The 17,687-nt window shown below is 50.1% G+C and overlaps 1 long non-coding RNA gene across 1 annotated transcript; it reads left to right on the top strand.

The window, feature by feature from the left end:
- Positions 1–1,067: 1,067 nt before the first annotated feature.
- On the top strand, positions 1,068–9,245 carry LOC140422808 (uncharacterized). Its single transcript, XR_011947618.1, has 2 exons — positions 1,068–1,175; positions 8,797–9,245. It is a non-coding gene; the product is annotated as an uncharacterized lncRNA (long non-coding RNA).
- The last annotated feature ends 8,442 nt before the right edge of the window (positions 9,246–17,687 follow it).

The raw sequence follows: 17,687 nt of genomic DNA, 5'->3' as shown, positions 1-17,687 counted from the left end.
CAAAATGGAGGCTAAGTGTTCGGACTGTCGTGAACGCCGTCGTGTTTCACGACGGTGCGAAACGGGCACGGGGACGACCGATTCTGTCCCCCACAGGGGGCCAGCACGGCGCTGGAGCGGTTCACGCCGCTCCAGCCTCCCTTCCCGGTGCCAAATGGGCGCCGCACCGACCTGCGCATGCGCGGGGGACTTCTTCAGCGCGCCGGCCCCCACCCAACATGGCGTGGGGGATCAGGGGACGGCCACGCAACAAAGTAGGCTCGGGGGGGGGGGCGAAGAGGCCGGCCCGCCGATCGGGGCCCCCGATCGGAGGCCAGACCCCATCGGAGGCCCCCCCCCCGTGAAGGAGCGCTTTTCCCCGCCCCACCGGCCGCCCCTCGACCCTTCGCGCAGAGTTCCTGCCGCCAGCGACCAGGGGTCAACGGCGGCGGCGGGACCTGCTGTTCCCGCGCGACCACTCGACTCATCCGGCCCGGAGAATCGGCGGCCCTGCCGATTCCAGCGGCCCGTGGCCGGCGCCGCGTCAAACGCGCCGGCGTCGTGGCGCCGATTCTCCAGCCCGGCGCGGGGTCGGTGAATTGCCCCCTATAATCTTTCAATAAGATACACATATACGTATATGTATATTTATAAATGTGACATGGAGGGGCATTAGGGGATCTTAGGTTTGGTCAAGACGGTAGTTCTTAGCAACGTCAGGAAGGAGAGAAAGTTCGAGAAGCCGGTTTGCACGATCTGCTGATCAATTTGTGTCGAGTCTATCCAGATGGAAAAATGTTAATTAAAAAGACCCATTGATTTTGCTCTTCCCTTGCAGAATATAATCTCTGTAAAAACTGAACAGCGACCTCGTTCACACAAGTACAAATCGTTAATAATTTATCCATTGGCCATTAGCATAATGTAATTTGTGCTTCAGTTTTGAAACTGTTTATTGCTGTAAAACAAACAATTCCAGCCGACTGTAATGCTGATTTGAAAAGGCAGGATCAAAACACATCCAACCACACACTGTTCTTTCCTGATCGAATGCGGTCAGGCTGATTGCCTGTCTTCCAGCACATTGGGCTAGACTGTGTTTGTCATTCTGCAGAAATGTGGGTGGAGCTTCTAATCTAATGCAATCGGCTCCATTACCTGTGGTTTCCCCCAGGAACACATTGCCCTTTATAGAGGTTGGTATTTGTTCTTGATATTTCCAACTAAGCGTAAGAATCTGTTAAAATATTAATTAGAAGCGTTTCTGAAAAGAAATGCTACAATTTCAACCCCGCTTAAATATCTCTCGCTGCCATTTGTCCGCACTTCAATAAAGCTGACTCTCTGGTTTGAGAAAAAAATATCTCCCTGTTTGCACGGGCAACTCAACAGCTGGGGAAGAGAGTTGACCTGCTGCTCTCGGATTGCTCTGAGGTAGCCCGAAGGTCACCTCCAGAAGGCTGAATATTTTCAATCTGGAGGCCCGAAGCTCAGTGTGATAAAATACAAGCATGTCCTAAACTCACTGCTTTTTATTTAATCACCAGCGACACCCGGCTCCCCCCCACCACCCCTCTCCCTAATTCCACCTCCGCCTCGCGTATTCATTGATCCTGTTGTCGGTGTGCCACATCACAGGGTATTTCATTTGGAGTACAAGCAGGTGAACTCGACAGACGTGCTTGTAAAGTGAGAGCCCCGTGAGGTGCTTTCCTTCAATGTGAAGAAGATGCTAATTGTTAGGGAATAAAAGAATTTGCATTTAGACAGCGCCTTTCACTACCTCAGGGAATTCCGAGTTCTTTTACAGCCAATTAAATACTTTTTGAAGTCTCGCCACTGTTGTAACACAGGGAATGTGGCAACCAATTTGTGCACAGAAAGGCCCCCCAGATAGCAATGACACAACGGGCACAATCTAACAGCCACGCCACAACCGACTCGGGATACAAAAGAGCCGGTAAATCTCGCGAGAGGCCTCTGGACCCCTCACCGTTTTCTTCAGACCCCCAATGCTCCAACTCACCAATAAGGGGGTCATTGAGCCCCCTGCACTCCACCTCATAAGGGCAGCGAACGCCCGGGCCCGATCCCCTGCACGATGCCACCTGGGCACCTTGGCAGTGCCACCTGAGCATCCTAGCAGGGTCACCCTGGTGGTGCCATGGTGCCCAGGCGACATTGCCAGGATGGCAGGGGCACTGCCAGGTGCTAGGCTGGCGATGCTCAGGTGGCATCATACCCGTGCCTGGGATCAGGCCTGGGGGTGCCCCACCCTTATGAGTTGGGGTGCAGGAGGCTCGATGACCCCCTTATTGGTGAGTTGGAGCATTGGGGGTCCGAAGAACCCGGTGGGGGGGTCTAAAGATGGTGGCTACATTTTTAAATGGGTGCCAATCTCTTCCTGCACTGGAAACGGGATTAAGCCCGGCCTCGGCGGGGCATTCCTCGCCGAGGCCCAGAAATTAAGCAGAGTCCCGTTTAATAGCGGGGTCATTCTCAACGCTGCCAGCGCTGGGAAACACCCGGCTAAACGCGTTCGACACGGAACTCTGTATCATTCCCGTTAAATCGCGGTTAACGATTCTGATAGTACTTCTTCAGTACAACAATAAACAGGGATATGCTAAAAGCAACTTGCATCTATTTAGCACCTTTAATGTAAGATGTCCCAAGGTGCTTAGGTTTGTCTCAGAACATCAACCTGTAACTTTTGTGAGGTTCTCACAATCTTTCACTGCAACTTCAGTGGGAAAGTGTTTCCAGCTGTTTCCCAGGGTGGGGGTGGAGAGAGCACACAGGAACTTCTACAAGAGATCAGGAGAATTGCCAAAAAGAATTTTAAAGCCATAAGAACTATTAAGGCTGGGGAGACTGTGAAGTGGGGCAATGTGAAAGAAAATGCAAATCTTTTTCATAGAGTCATAGACTTTACAGTGCAGAAGGAGGCCATTCGGCCCATCGAGTCTGCACCGGCCCTTGGAATGAGCATCCTACTTAGGCCCACGCCTCCACTCTATCCCAGTAAGCCCACCCAACCTTTTTGGACGCTAAGGGGCAGTTTAGCATGGTCAATCCGCCTAACTGATAGTAGTTTTATGATAGTAGGTTTACTTACAGAACGCAGCGTAAGATCTGCCTGCCTTTTCCCTACTGACACGTAAGAATGGAAATTTCTGCCGTGCCAGCGTTGAGACTCAGCGCGGGCAGAGCTGGGAAATTTGGAGAGTGGCTATCCCAAACCACGCTGGTGGTATCTGGGAGGGTAACTCAACTTGAAACGCACACAAAGTTCATGTAGAATGTATCCCTTGTTCCAAAATATCCATGAACTCCTTAAGACTGCCCCTTTCCTTAAACAACAGCCAAATTAAATAAATCAGTAAGTCAAATCAGGTTTATGGCTATCACACAATGGCCTTAACTCTAAGTCTGAGACGTAACACTGGCCTCTCAAGGTGTCAATGTAACACTGACGTGCCTGATTCTGAGGGTCCTGGCAATTATATCATTTTTCCCCTTTGATTCTTCTGTGTCTTTGATGTCTGCCTCTCTCAAATTCCTTGACTCTAGAAATTAACATGTGTGTACACCCAGTGATCTCCCAGTGGTCTCGGTAAGCTGCTTCTGCTAATAATTTACAAAAAAAATTTAGAGTACTCCAATTCATTTTTTTTCCAATTAAGGGGCAATTCAGCGTGGCCAATCCACTTACCCTGCTCATTTTTTGGGTCATGGGGACAAAGCCCACACAAACACGGGGAGAATATGCAAACTCCACACGGACAGTGACCCAGGGCCAGGATCGAACCTGGGACCTTGGTGCCGTGAGGCAGAGTGCTAACCACTGCGCCACCGTGCTGCCCTGCTTCTGCTAATAAGATGATTTATACCCAATTCTGTCTAGATGCCTCCTAAACCCGTTCCTGGGAAAGTCGCATCTCGACATGCCTTTTCAATGCTGGTTACTGTTGTCGCTAGGCAGATTTCTACCTGTTGCTGGGCAGATCGCATACTACTCTGCCTTGTTAAAATAGTTTTACTGCTGTTACTAGATCCATGCCAGTAGCCAGAAGTCAATTACTTTTGGTCGCTCTCTTAATCATAGAATCATAAAATCGTAGAATCCGTACAGTACAAAAAGAGGCCATTTGGCCCATCGAGTCTGCACCAACCCTTTGGACCTATCCCCGGCCCTGTAACCTCACCCTACAGGGCAATTTAGCATGTCCAATCCACCTAACCTGCACATCTTTGAACGGTGGGGGGAAACCAGAGCAGACACAGGGAGAAAAAGTGCAAACTCCACACAGAGTTACCCAAGGTGAGAATCGACCCCGGGGCCCTGTCACTGTGAGGCAGCAGTGCTAACCCAGCCTCAACGTCAGAGTCTTTCTTTTGTGCCGTTTTGAATATACCAAGCAAACAATTAAACACATTAACTAAGTAACTGCCCCGCAGAGGGGTACCGCAACAAAAACAAAAACTACAAAGGAAAATGATCCAATTGAAGTCATATTTCGGGGAGACAACACGCTCCAGCTGCTGCAGTGGCCATCGGCTGCAGAAAGCCTTAAGCATACCAGTGGACACTAAATGCTCCCTCTCCAGTGACACCCAGGAGAGGTGTAGCTGGGGAATAGAGGCAGACAGTTGTGTCAAACAACCCCCCCCCCCCAACTGTCTGATGCCTGGACCTATTAATGACCATCTTGGCCAGGCCCAGAAGCAGGCTTACAAGAAGGTCCTGCGCCCTACCCATCTCCCCCCCCCCCCCCCACCCATCTCTCCCCCCCTCATCTCCCCCTCATCTCCCCCCCCCATTTCCCAGCACCCCCCCCCATTTCCCAGCCCCCCCCCCCACCACCACCACCACCACAGGGTGGTGAATAAAAGGTCATGAGTATGGGGCTGAAGTGTAAACAAAACTTGAACATCATGGACTCGCCATGATCACAAAAATTGCTGGTGACCTGGGAGGAGCCTTTCTTTATAATCTTTTGAACATAACACAATTAACTAAAACAAAAACCTTAAAGGGGCACTGTAACAAAAGCAAAACTTTAACCAAACATGTCAATTCCAAGTAAAATGTCATTGGAGGGGAGATAATGCTGCCCACTGGACACGGAAGGCCTCACACGTAGTTGAGGGCACCGCGTGTTCTCTCCCCAGGGGCACCGGGGTACGAATGTAGCCATGGAAGACGGGCAGAATGTCAGGCCGAATGATGTCCTCAACCACCCGTTGTCTGGGTTTGTTAATGGCCCTCTTGTCCAGGCGCAGAGTCAGACCCATGAGGAGGTTCTCCAATTTGCTCACTCCCCTCCAAAATAGGTGGCCAAAGATGTGGGGCAGAAGCGCAGCTACAAATTGAGGAACAGTCCCATCAAATAGTAAAAGAGGAACAGCTACCTCAAACAACCTATATAGACGTGGAACACAGACTCCTCAAGAATGCAGGAATGGCAGGTGGCCTGGGAGTAGTTTTTCTTTATATGCAGTTTTAAAACCAATAAAATAAACAAATTAACCAATAAAAATATTAACAGCCCCTTAACTGTAATATTAACTGTAATAAAAAGAGAGAATTTGAAAGAAAACTTATCAAATTAAATTGAAATTGTGTTGCCGGGGTTGATGATGTCCTCCAGTCCCTACGTTTGGCCACCAATTGAAGAAGTCCTCAGGCATACTGGAGACACCAGAGCACGAACATAGCCATGGAAGAAGGGCAGAGAGTCAGTCGAATGCCCCCTCGACCACCCGCTGCCTGGACCAGTTAATGGCCTCGTTGGTCAGGCCCAGGAGCAGGCTTACAAGAGGTCCGCCTCCCTCCGGAGCCTCGGGAGCCTGGGGGCTGCACTTCAAACAGAATTTGAGAGTGGTCCCTTCAATAAACAAGCAGGGGCTCCAGCCTTGGGCAATCTACATGCACATGGAACACGGACTTTCCAAGGATGGAGGAAATCCCGATGAGTCTTTCTTTATTTGTGTTTAACGTGCTTAATCAATCAATGCCCTTCACCTGTGTCTCCTTAAACTTGATAATATAATTAACATAGCATGAACAAAAACTATGGGCAATACATTTGCCCACTAGGGCGGTGAGTTTGGAGGTGGCAGGTGTGTATTTTTATGCCACCAGACTGTTTGCCAGTTTACTGGTACCATCCGCTCTTGAACCAGTTTTGAGGAGGTTGGGTATGGAGGCTGGAGGCCATCCTGTAAAAGGGTTGTTTCCTCCCCACCGTCGGGGCCCAGCAAGGCAACAGTGGCCATCCCCCCCCCGAAAAGCTTTTGAAGTTGCTAAGAGTGCACCTTAAGATGAAGACACTCTCTCCCATATCCGCAACCTCCGTGCTGGTGGACCTGTGGGACGGTGGACGCACCTTCACTAATTGGCCATGCCAAGGAAAGTCCAAGTGTGGTTACTGTTCCCACAATGCTTTACGGGGATGCCCGTTGGACTCTGACATCGAGGTCCCTACCCACAATGCTGCCCACAAAGTTGCACTATCATTTTACCCTAAATCAACTGCGAGAGACAACATTGAGAGGGAAAGCCCTGCCTACATGATCCCATTCCCTGGTGGGATCACTAAGGATTGCTCACCATCCTCGATTAAAGACCAGTCGTTTGGGCAAGCAACTCAGGAAAACATTCCTCATGGTATCAAAAAGAGTGTTCTTTTTAATTTCTTTAAATGCTTCTGTTTATTAATAATGAAAATATTGGGGAGAGAAGAAATGTCTGACATTCAAGACCCAGCCAATTGGCAACATTTTTCTGGGGTTTGGTTCCGTTGCCATGTTTGGCACACTGCCCAAATGCCTAAGTGCATCCAATAAGACTTGATGATTCATCAGGTTGCAATGCGCCAGAGTTTGTGGGCTGCACTTGCTGGGATGTGATGGTTAAGCACGAGTGCCACCTTGGGCACCTCTTTGCTCAAGGCTGCCAGATATTTTGGTGCCCAGTCAACCAAAAGCCCTCCCCTCCAGCCTGGCCATGTTCTTCACCGCTTCATCAGGAAAATAATCCTTTTTTAAATCTTAACGTCTTCATGCGCACAGGCCTCAATCCTGGTGTGGACCCAGCCACCCAATGGGGGGCTTAGAGAGACCCTTATGGAGGCAAGTACGTCTCCTAACCCTTGGCTGGGCAGGCTTCTCTGATACACTGGGCCCCCCATTCCAGGCAAAGGAGCAGGAAGCCCCAATTTAAGGAATGCCCATTCCCAGCTCCACCCTGTTGGCTATCAATCAGAATGCCCGGAAAATCTCCAGCAAAGCTGTGGTGGGAGCAAGTTCTTGACCTGAGTATCACTCCGACCTGACGATAACTCCACTCCAAGGTGTGATTCATACAGTATGTTCACCCTGCAACATCTGCAGTTCGGCACTTTGCTCTGCTGGTGTTGCTTAAATGGTACAAGGTTCCTGTGCTGTTGGTCTTGTAGAGCAACTCCTCGAGGCTGTCATGTGCCTGAAATTGTAGTCTGCAGGCACTGTGTCGAACAGTAACCTCTCTCATTCCTGTGTTGTAACACATGTCAGCTTGCCAACAGCTGTCTAGACTCACCAATTGGGAAAGGTACAGAGGCCAGCTGGAACTTGCGGTAGTGTCTCTCGGCAGGCGTCAGGGATCTCAGGAGAGAAGGTGGGGGTGGGGGAACTCTGAATAAAAGTGAATGTGTTTGAAGCAGACACACACCGAGGAGCTGGCTATGTACTAAGAAGCCAGCGAAGGTTCCGCTCTGCACTCTATTCTATCACCCAAACCCTTCCACGTGTTACTACTGTGCAGCACACACACAGGATGTGTGGCAAGTGGAATAATGCAATGTGGGGGAGGGGGGGGGGGGGGAGCAGAGGCAGTTTGGGTTACAGCACAAATCAATGGCAGCAAAGTCTGAGTGGTTGAGGTGGTCATATGGAATGTCACAAGCACATGCTGCAGTCTTAACCGCACTCCCAAACATTATTTTCCATAAGATATAGGACAGAATCATCCCAGAAATCAGCGAGGAAAGGGGCGTTGGACCAGCGGCACCAATGGCCGATATTTCTGCCCTATTTCCCTGCCTCACCATGACCAGGGCCCCATATTTAATGGCCGCCCTGCACAAAGCTAGCACTCTTCAAGGAACAGGAAGCTGCTGGGAACTGATGGCTACCAAAGCCAGAAAACATTCTTCCCCCACATTTGGCGATGCCTCCCTCGAGCACCCAGATGCCACGTCGCGCTGGTCAGCACCGCACCCGACAGAAAAGGACAGCCATCCAGTGCTGGAAGAGGATAATTAACTTCCTCCATTCCGCCAAGTCACCCTCAACTCACACACTCACAAACCATCACACATCCACAGGGATATCACTGTCTGCCAGCTCAAGGAACAGCGCCGCCCTCTCCCCCACACCTTCATCTCCCCTGTGGGTCATATCCTCATCCTGTCCCTGGCCTCAGACACCACCCACACATGCTGAGCGTCCTTATCACCTGGCCTGGCAGGCGTCCTGCTTATTCCCCCTCTCCATCTGTCGCCATGCAGGACAAGTTGGCACAGAACAAAAGGGAGAGGTGCCAGACTGATGGAGGAATGTCCAAACTCATGATCCTCAGAGATTATGAGGATAGAGTAATGCAATTGGTCGACGAGGATGTGGACTGCTCGTGTGCGGACAGTGAGGTGTGCGGCATTCAACCAAGTGAGGACCCAGCACTGCAGCATCCAACAGACACGCAGGCTGTGAGTGACGTCTCCTGTTTCTCAGCCCCTGCCGTGCACTAATGGCCTCTCCTTTCTTTCACAGGCACATCAGAGAAACAGCCGAGAGCATCCACAAGCCAGGTCCTGGACTCCAGTCCCGAGACGAGCACAGATGAAGAATCCACAGACCCCTCCAGACCAGTCACAGCATTCACCCACGCCCTCCAGCAGCGCGGAGACACTCACCTCGGAGGGACCAAGTTCTAAAGTAGCCTCGAGTCACAATCTGGTGAGAACATCGCGCTGTCTGATGCACAGCAGGCGGAGGATTGCTGGAGGCCAGTGTGGTGGTATGTATTAGGGGTATTACCGTACCCTGTGATGCCGAGAGGCTATTGGTGGATAGACACTGGGTCCCGATTGGATCTGCCACCTACGGGCTCCACCCAGTAAGGCGGAGTATAAGAGCCCGGGTTCTCCCAGCAGCCGCATTCTCTAACCGAACTACTGGGGATCAAGTCTGCGTAATAAAGCCATTGATTGACTCCATCTCACCTCGCCTCGTGAGTGATTGATTGTGCTACAGCCAGCAATCTGCTGGGTCCGGGTCAGAGTCCGGACTCAGCCATGCCACAGTTGCCAGAGCTCCAAGGACAAGGAGGGGAACACGGGGAAGGGATGTCTGCTGCACTCCTCAGTTTGCCAGGCACGGTGGAGGAGTCTGTCTGCCTTCAAACTGAAGTGAGAGTGCCAACCTGCCAATCATAGAATCATAGAATTTACAGTGCAGAAGGAGGCCATTCGGCCCATCGAGTCTGCACCAGCCCTTGGAAAGAGCACCCCACCTAAGCCCACACCTCCACCCTATCCCGACACCTCCACCCGATCCCCACTTAACATGTTTTGGACACTAAGGGCAATTTAGCACGGCCAATCCACCTAACCTGCACACCTTTGGACTGTGGGAGGAAACCGGAGCACCCGGAGGAAACCCACGCAGACACGGGGAGGATGTGCAGACTCCGCACAGACAGTGACCCAAGCCGGGAATCGAACCTGGGACCTTGGCGCTGTGAAGAAATTGTGCTAACCACTGTGCTACTGTGCTGCCAATGCACCGGGGTCAACACTCGGGTTGCGACCACCATGGAGACTTTGGTCCAGGACATATGCACTTCATGGCTGAGGCAGTCGTTGGCATCCATCAGTGTCAATGTCAATGGTGGGGGGGAGGAGGGGTGGCTTCTCAAGCTCACTCCAGCCGACCCATCCTCTCAAGGAAGCAACCAAGGTCCCTCGGCACTCATAGGGAGGAGGATGAGCAGGTGCACATCCCAGAGCCATCCATCCAGGTGATGGCCTGGCCCATCCGAATCTCCTTTTCCTGTGACCCTTGCAGCTCCAGCTCTGCAGGCTAAGGAGGGCAGCCCTGCCACACAGCAGGATCCCAAACGCAGACCAGTGTCCCCAGGTGTGGGCCCTCCAGAGGACACCCATCAAAATCAACATATGAACATCCGAATTAGGAACAGGAGTAGGCCACTCGGCCCCTCCATCCTGCTCCGCCATTCAATAAGCGCTTGGCTGATCTGATTTGAGACCTAAACCCCACATTCCTGCCTACCCCCCGTTAACAGTTCACCCCCTCGTTAATCAAGAATCTATCTGACACTGATTTTAAAATATTCAAAGACTCTGCTTCCATTGCCTTTTCAGGAAAAGCATTGCCGAGATTCACGATTCTCTGAGAGAAAGAAATTCTCCTAATCTCTGTCTTAAATGAGGGATTATTTATTTATTTTTATAAATTTAGAATACCCAATTCTTTTTCTTTTCCAATTGAGGGGCAATTTAGCGTGGCCAATTCACCTAACCTGCACATCTTTGGGTTGTGGGGGGTGAAATCCACGCAGACATGGGGAGAATGTGCAAACTCCACATAGACAGTGACCCAGGGCCGGCATTCGAACCCGGGTCCTCAGCGCCGTAGCCCCAGTGCTTTCACTGCACCACATGCCACACTATGAGGGATTATTATGGGGGCAGCACGGTAGCATTGTGGATAGCACAATTGCTTCACAGCTCCAGGGTCCCAGGTTCGATTCCGGCTTGGGCCTCTGTCTGTGCGGAGTCTGCACATTCTCTCTGTGTGTGCGTGGGTTTCCTCCGGGAGCTCCGGTTTCCTCCCACAGTCCAAAGATGTGCAGGTTAGGTGGATTGGCCATGCTAAATTGCCCTTAGTGTCCAAAATTGCCCTTAATGTTGGGTGGGGTTACTGGGTTATGGGGATGGGGTGGAGATGTTGGCCTTGGGTAGGGTGCTCTTTCCAAGAGCCGGTGCAGACTCAATGGGCCGAATGGCCCCCTTCTGCACTGTAAATTCTATGATTTTAATCCATGATCCCTCGTTCTAGTTTCTCCGACAAGAGGAAACATCCTCTCCACATCCATCCTGTCGAGATCCCTCTGGATCTTAAAGGTTTTGATCAAATCGCCTCTGACTCTTCTAAGCTCTTGTGGATACAGACCAAACCTCTCCAACCTTGTTTTCATAAGACAATCCACCTATTCCTGGCATTAGTCTGGGAATCCTTCTCTGAACTAAACCTGGAATTATAAACTAATCTCAGTAATGGTGACCATGGGGCAACACGGTGGCGCAGTGGGTTAGCCCTGCTGCCTCACGGCACCGAGGTCCCAGGTTCGATCCTGGCTCTGGGTCACTGTCCGTGTGGAGTTTGCACATTCTCCCCGTGTTTGCGCGGGTTTTGCCCCCACAACCCAAAAGGTGTGCAGGCTAGGTATTGGCCACGCTAAAAATTGCCCCTTAATTGGAAAAAATGAATTGGATACTCTAAATTTAAAAGTTAAAAACTTTTTTTTTTAAAGTAATGGTGGCCATGAAAGTATCATTGATTGTCAAAAATCCCATCTGCTTTACTAATGTCCTCAAGGGAAGGAAACAGCGATCCTTACCTGATCTGGTTTACACATGACTCCAGACCCTTTAAAATGGCCAAGCTAACCATTCAATTCAAGGACAGATAAGATGGGCAACAAATGTTGGTGTTGCCAGTGACACTCACATCTCATGAAAGAATGAAGAAAAAAGAAAATCACCCGGTATAAACTCTGTATAGAACCAATGAATCCTACAGTAAAAATGGCATGTGTGGAACAGCTTAGAAAAAAGTACACCCATATAATTCATAGATTTAAAAAAACTTGGTATTCCTACAAATGTATAATTGTGTCAAATAAACATTAAAATAGTATTAACTTTTTAGAAACTTTAAGAACTTTGTACCTCTTAATATTGTGCGAATAAGCATTGAGACATCTACAAAAGAGGTCACACAAAATACACCTACTATCACATAAAGGTGTCATTCAAGCAAAATCAACTGTGCTCATCGGATGTGTAAAGGGAACTCCCACAGAGTCAATCCCTTTTGTGATTTGGGTTTTCAGCCCAGACACATTTTGCAATCCCTTATACTACACTGGTCGGGAATTGGAGGCAGGAATCTTGTAATCGGGGCATTTATAAACCTTGTGACTCCACGAGTAACTTACCTAGAGTTTTGGCCACATCCCCCTGAGCGAAGGCTGACTCTCAGTTGGTAACACTTTCACCGCTGAGACAGAAGGCTGCAGCTTTTGGTCTCACGAAAGGATTTGAGCACGAACAATCTAAGCTGATACTCCAATGTGGTGCTGAGGGAGTGCTGCACTGTCAAAGGTGCTGACTTGTGAATAAGATACTAAACCGGACGCGGTCTGTCCTCTCAGGTCGACGTGAAAGATCTCATAACACTATTTCCAAGAAACATCTCTTGGCTTCCTGGCCATTATTACTTCCACAAACAACGTCACTGAAATACAGATTACCTAGTCATTATCACATTGCTGTTTGTGGGAGCTTACTGTGCACAAATTGATTGCTGCCTCAATTGTACTTCATTGGCTGGAAAGCATTTTGAGATGTTCAGTGGGTGTGAAAGGTGATATATTAATGCAAGGTTTAATTTTTTTTTAAATCCCTGAACAGGTTCCACTCGTGCAGGGCAGCAGGGTTAATAAAACAACTCAATGAGGCCTGTGGCCTTTGAATGCCCGGGTCTCGTCGTTTGTTGCCTGACCAAACTACCCCCGAAAGGTGAGGAAATGCTGCAGCTGGTTAATTATCACAGGAGAGGAGCGTCCAGGTAGCTGGTGGACAACATGGAGGCAAGGCTTGCAGCTCGCTCACTGCACTATCCCTTAAGCTTTCCACTTAAGGTTTTACACTTGATATAGATAGTTCTCTTTCACTTCCAGATCAGCTGCAGCCCTGCTTCAACCTGTTGGCTGCCACACTCAGGTTCCCAGTTAGAATCTAATCGTGGCTCCAATAGGACCTCGAACATTTTATGAATCCTTCAGCCTGGTTTAGGTCGACACCACATCCTGTAGGTTAAGATGGTGTGAAAGGCTCAGGATTTGAGCAGGAGGTAAATCTGCTTGTTTTGCATTGCTACGCCTGCCGAATTGATAAGGTTGAAGCCAACGTAAAAAAATCTTAAAGTGCCCGCAGCGTCAAGTGATCGGACGTTGGTTGGCACGGTAGCACAGTGCTTAACACTGTTGCTTCACAACGCCAGGGACCCGGGTTCGATTCCCAGCTTGCGTCACTGTCTGTGTGGAATTTGCCCATTCTCCCCGTGTCTACGTGGGTTTCCTCCGGGTGTTCCGGTTCCCTCCCACAAGTCCCGAAAGACGTGCTGTTAGGTGAATTGGACATTCTGAATTCTCCCTCTGTGTACCCGAACAGGCACCTGAATGTGGTGACTAGGGGCTTTTCACAGTAACTTCATTGCAGCGTTAATGTAAGCCTACTTGTGACACTAATAAAGATTATTATTATGCAGCGGGATTCTCCGTCGGCTGAGGCCGAAATCGGGAAAGGCGTTTGGACAGAAAACGTGGCGGATGCTGGGTTTACGCCAACTTGCAATTCTCCGGTGTCTTGACAGCGGAGTCAATGCATTCCAGTCCGCATTGACAGTGTACACCGTTTGCATATCTTTAGTGGGTGTGACCCCGTATTCTCTGGAGCCTCTGTGATTCTCTGCCTCCACCGGGGCAAATTCCCGATGGAGAGGTTCACTTGTGCTTTTAAAGATCGGGACACAGGTGCCGTTCCTTGCTGAGGGAGTGAGAGGGGGTACAGAAATTGTCCAACATCGCCATAGTTTGCTGACAGTTGTGACGCTGGCCGGGTCTCCTTCCAGGGCTGGGGGGAATAGCGGGGAGTAGCCAGGAGATGAGCTGTGGGGTCGGGTGGGCGGGCACGGAACACCATTGCCGCAGCCGGCAAGGCAGCCATGCAGCTGTGCACGCCGCTGACTGCCCACCGTGAACTTAGTGTCACAGGTCGTATGGGTGTCCACCCCCCAGATGCTCTCTGGCCCCAGCTAATCCATCAACGGGATGGGCACGCTCCAGCTCAAGCAGTGCCATCTTGTTAGTTGGGATGAGTGTGCGTGTGGGGAGTGAATTGTGTATTCGCAGCTACAGCTTGTCAGCCTCCTCAGTGTCAATCACGGACCAGGCGAATCCAGCACCGTTTCCCATTGGAATCGATTGTGTTGAGCCTGGCGTCGGTGCTAGCCCCGCAACGGTCACTGAATTGTTCAAGGTGAGGCACCACTTTTGCCGTTGCAAGAGTCCACGAAACCTGCCCCAGGGTCAACACTTAACCTCAGGAACGGAGAATCCCGTCATGTTCTTTACAAAGGTTATGACACTTGACTGTTGGGGCAGTGTTCTATTAGGGTTGCCGGCTGTGGATGGTTATATTTCTGGAGGCCTCACCACATGGCCTCCTGTCTCCAAACACCCAGCCCCACACTCCTGCCATTGGTCAGCCAACACAGCCAATCGTGTGGTTCAATACCTTCCCCCAACCAATAGACAGCGGGTAGATTCTTTGTTATCCAACTGAATGATCCATGAATGTCAGTCAGCCTTTTATCCCCAACTCCAACAAAGCCAATTAATCAAGAGATTCAAAGAAGATTGTACAATCCCAACCTTTTTTAATGACCTTGTGAAATTTCTCCAGCCATTATTTCCATCAGTGTCCTGGAGATTAAACGTTAATTCCTGACAACTAGGGTAACCCTGGAGGGTTGACAAACCTTCTACTGACTGGAAAGAAACCATGCTAGCTAAAAAAATAACAGTGACTGATATTACTGAGCGATTGCTGAATGCGCGCACCTTGAATTCCTCTCCATTATTTTAACGGATACATCGACCCATTTAAAATAAATGGGTTAACAGGTCTCCTAAAATAAAGGAGAATGAAATTGGATACAAATTCGCTAAGCGATCATATGTAGCATTGCTCGAGTTATTTCCAGGCAATGTGTTCACATATCAAACCAATAAGAATTTGTTTTTATCTGAAATCTGATACACTCTCAATTGATTGCAATAAATCTGCAGAGCTCGCATAAGAACGATCAAAGATTAGGACTGGAATTCCCCGGCCATTGCGATTCACGTGTTCCACCGGCAGTGTGCCCCCGATGGCGTGGGGTGGCTTCAATGGGAATTCACATTGGCAGGCGGCGGGAGTCTAGAATGCCGCCGCCAGCGAACAGCGCGCCCCCCCCCGGGAAACGCGCGACTGGGGGACCGGAGAATCCAGCCCCAGGGATTTCCGGAGTGAAGAGAACATGATCGTTGAAGCTGGGTGAAATGGGTGGAATGGTGATCAGGCAGGTTCTGTAAAAGGTGAGTGTATCTGGTCCAATAGGCAAACAGATTGTCGCCCCGGCAGTGATGATAACAAATGTAGCCCAGCGTGGTGAATGGAGAAACAAAGGGCAGGAAGTCGAGGATTCGACAGTGCAGCTGTAAGTGGCTTTCTAACCCTCCAGCATTGCCTTGGAGTCTCCAGGAATTCAGGATAAATCACCGGGACACTGGAATAAAATCACCAAGGCGTTAAAAAAGATTGTTTTTTGGGGGAGGTAATTTATTTTTACCAGATAAAAAAATATCAAAAATGTTGGGGGGAGGGGGCTATTTGGCTTGACAGCCGAGCATCATCCGAATTGTTTAATGAATTGTTTTCCTTTCCAATTGGTGGGTCGCAAGGATGGATGAGCTGATCGACAAATGGCGGCAGCGTGGGGGCGTCACGTGATAAAACCTCCAGGAACACATTTAATCACAGTTGACAACCCTAAACTCAGGTGGATAGGGAAACCGGGGATAAGCTGGCTACAGCACTGCCAGTGGGTCAGGCAATGGTAATTGAGAGGCCACAGGAAACGTCGAGGTCAAGGGGTGAGCTGTGAATGTGCTTTGGAGAGTTTCTATGCAGAGAGACATTGAGGGAGGCCAGGAACGTGGTGAAGTTGAAAGGTAGAGGACAAGTGGATTTGAGCGGAAGATTAAAATCACCGTGGAAGGTGGTGGAACAGGAAACTCTTTAACCCAGCTTGACTTGCATTTCAATATTTCTGATAGTAATGAATGGGTGTCTCTTATAGGTTCAATCAGTCATTTTTGTTGCTATTGGAGAAAATATATTGGACAGGAAGCTTAAATGGCTCAAAATGTTCTTGCCACCCTACTCTATGCTTAATTGCATTTCAGATAATTGCCTCACCCGCCTAATTGCATGCTGGATAATCACGTATTTGCATACTGTCTCAAAGTCATCATTTTTCTGTCATTATTGCCCATATAATTGTGACCCACTTAAAAGAGTACGTGCAATTGCTTTAAGGACTTAACTGGAGAGACATCATCCATTCTAAAATAAAAAAATGGCGTGCTAGAAACATGCAGCCTGCCTGTCCACTATCTGAACAGAGAAATGGTAGATTTGTGGCTTGGGGTTCATGGGAGCTTCTACAGATAAAACACTAGCCCGTTACGGATATGCTTGTCTGACTCGTTGACTACTTAACAACCAGAGACTTGGGGTGCGATCTAACGGAAACGTTTCTAAGTGTCGGGCGGGATTTACTGATGACTCCGCCGGGCGTTTTTCAGACCCGCACGCCGGATCGATCCGTCCCACCGTTATCAATGGGATTTCCCATTGACTGCATCCCTTGACACCAAGAAATCCGTGCGCCGGGGTGGGACCAGAATTTCTCGCCGACGTGAACAGCTGATAAATTCCACCCGCCATTTCAGGGAGTTTGGCTGCGGGATTCTCCCCGGCTCTGTCAGCAAGTTTCCCACCGCTATCTAACCACACTTAGTCGCTTTTTCAGGCCCTGGGGGATTCCCTCTGGGCTAGCCCACACTGGGAGCTGAACTTGCTGGCCAGACAGGCTCCTCAGAGATCGGGCCATCATTTTGAAAGTGTGCCCCGATTTCTAAGTGAGCTCGAGGGTACCCCCCCCCCCGCCCCCCCCGCACACACATGGGCATTACCCCACACCTCCCAAAGTGCGGACACCCCACTATGGTGTCACTGAGGGCCCCTCTTTCAGGTCTTCCCGCACACCATTTCGGGGGACCCCCCCATTCAGGTCTCCCACCCTTCACCCTCCCCCCCAACCTTCTGGAGGCCCCTTCAAACCCTCCCTTCACCACCCTCCCCCCCCCCACCTGTCATACTCCCCCTCACCCCTCCTTCATGGACATGGCCTCCCCTCAGGCGCCGGCCCTTGGCAGTGCCAAGTTGCTAGCATGGCAGCGCCAAGGTGCCCAGGTGCCTGAAGAAGAGCAAGGGTGCCTTCCTGCTCTGTCCCTGACCGCCCAGGGTCTCTAATGGCCTGGAAGAGCAGGAGGTGCTGTGACGCCTGGCCGACGTCTGTGTTGACCAATACTAATCGGTGCCCACGTGACCTCGCACTGGAGAGCCAGTTAGATCACGGGAGGCCATTAGATCGGACTTCTATATCGCTAATGAGATAGAGATGGCCCTTAATTGGCCTCAATTAACTTTGCGCTGCGTCTAGGTGGGATTTGGACCCCACCA

This window comes from Scyliorhinus torazame, chromosome 5, assembly GCF_047496885.1.
Source record: "Scyliorhinus torazame isolate Kashiwa2021f chromosome 5, sScyTor2.1, whole genome shotgun sequence".
NCBI lineage: Eukaryota > Metazoa > Chordata > Chondrichthyes > Carcharhiniformes > Scyliorhinidae > Scyliorhinus > Scyliorhinus torazame.
The sequence above is the reverse complement of the archived record's forward strand: the minus strand, read 5'-3'. Positions and strand labels throughout refer to the sequence as shown.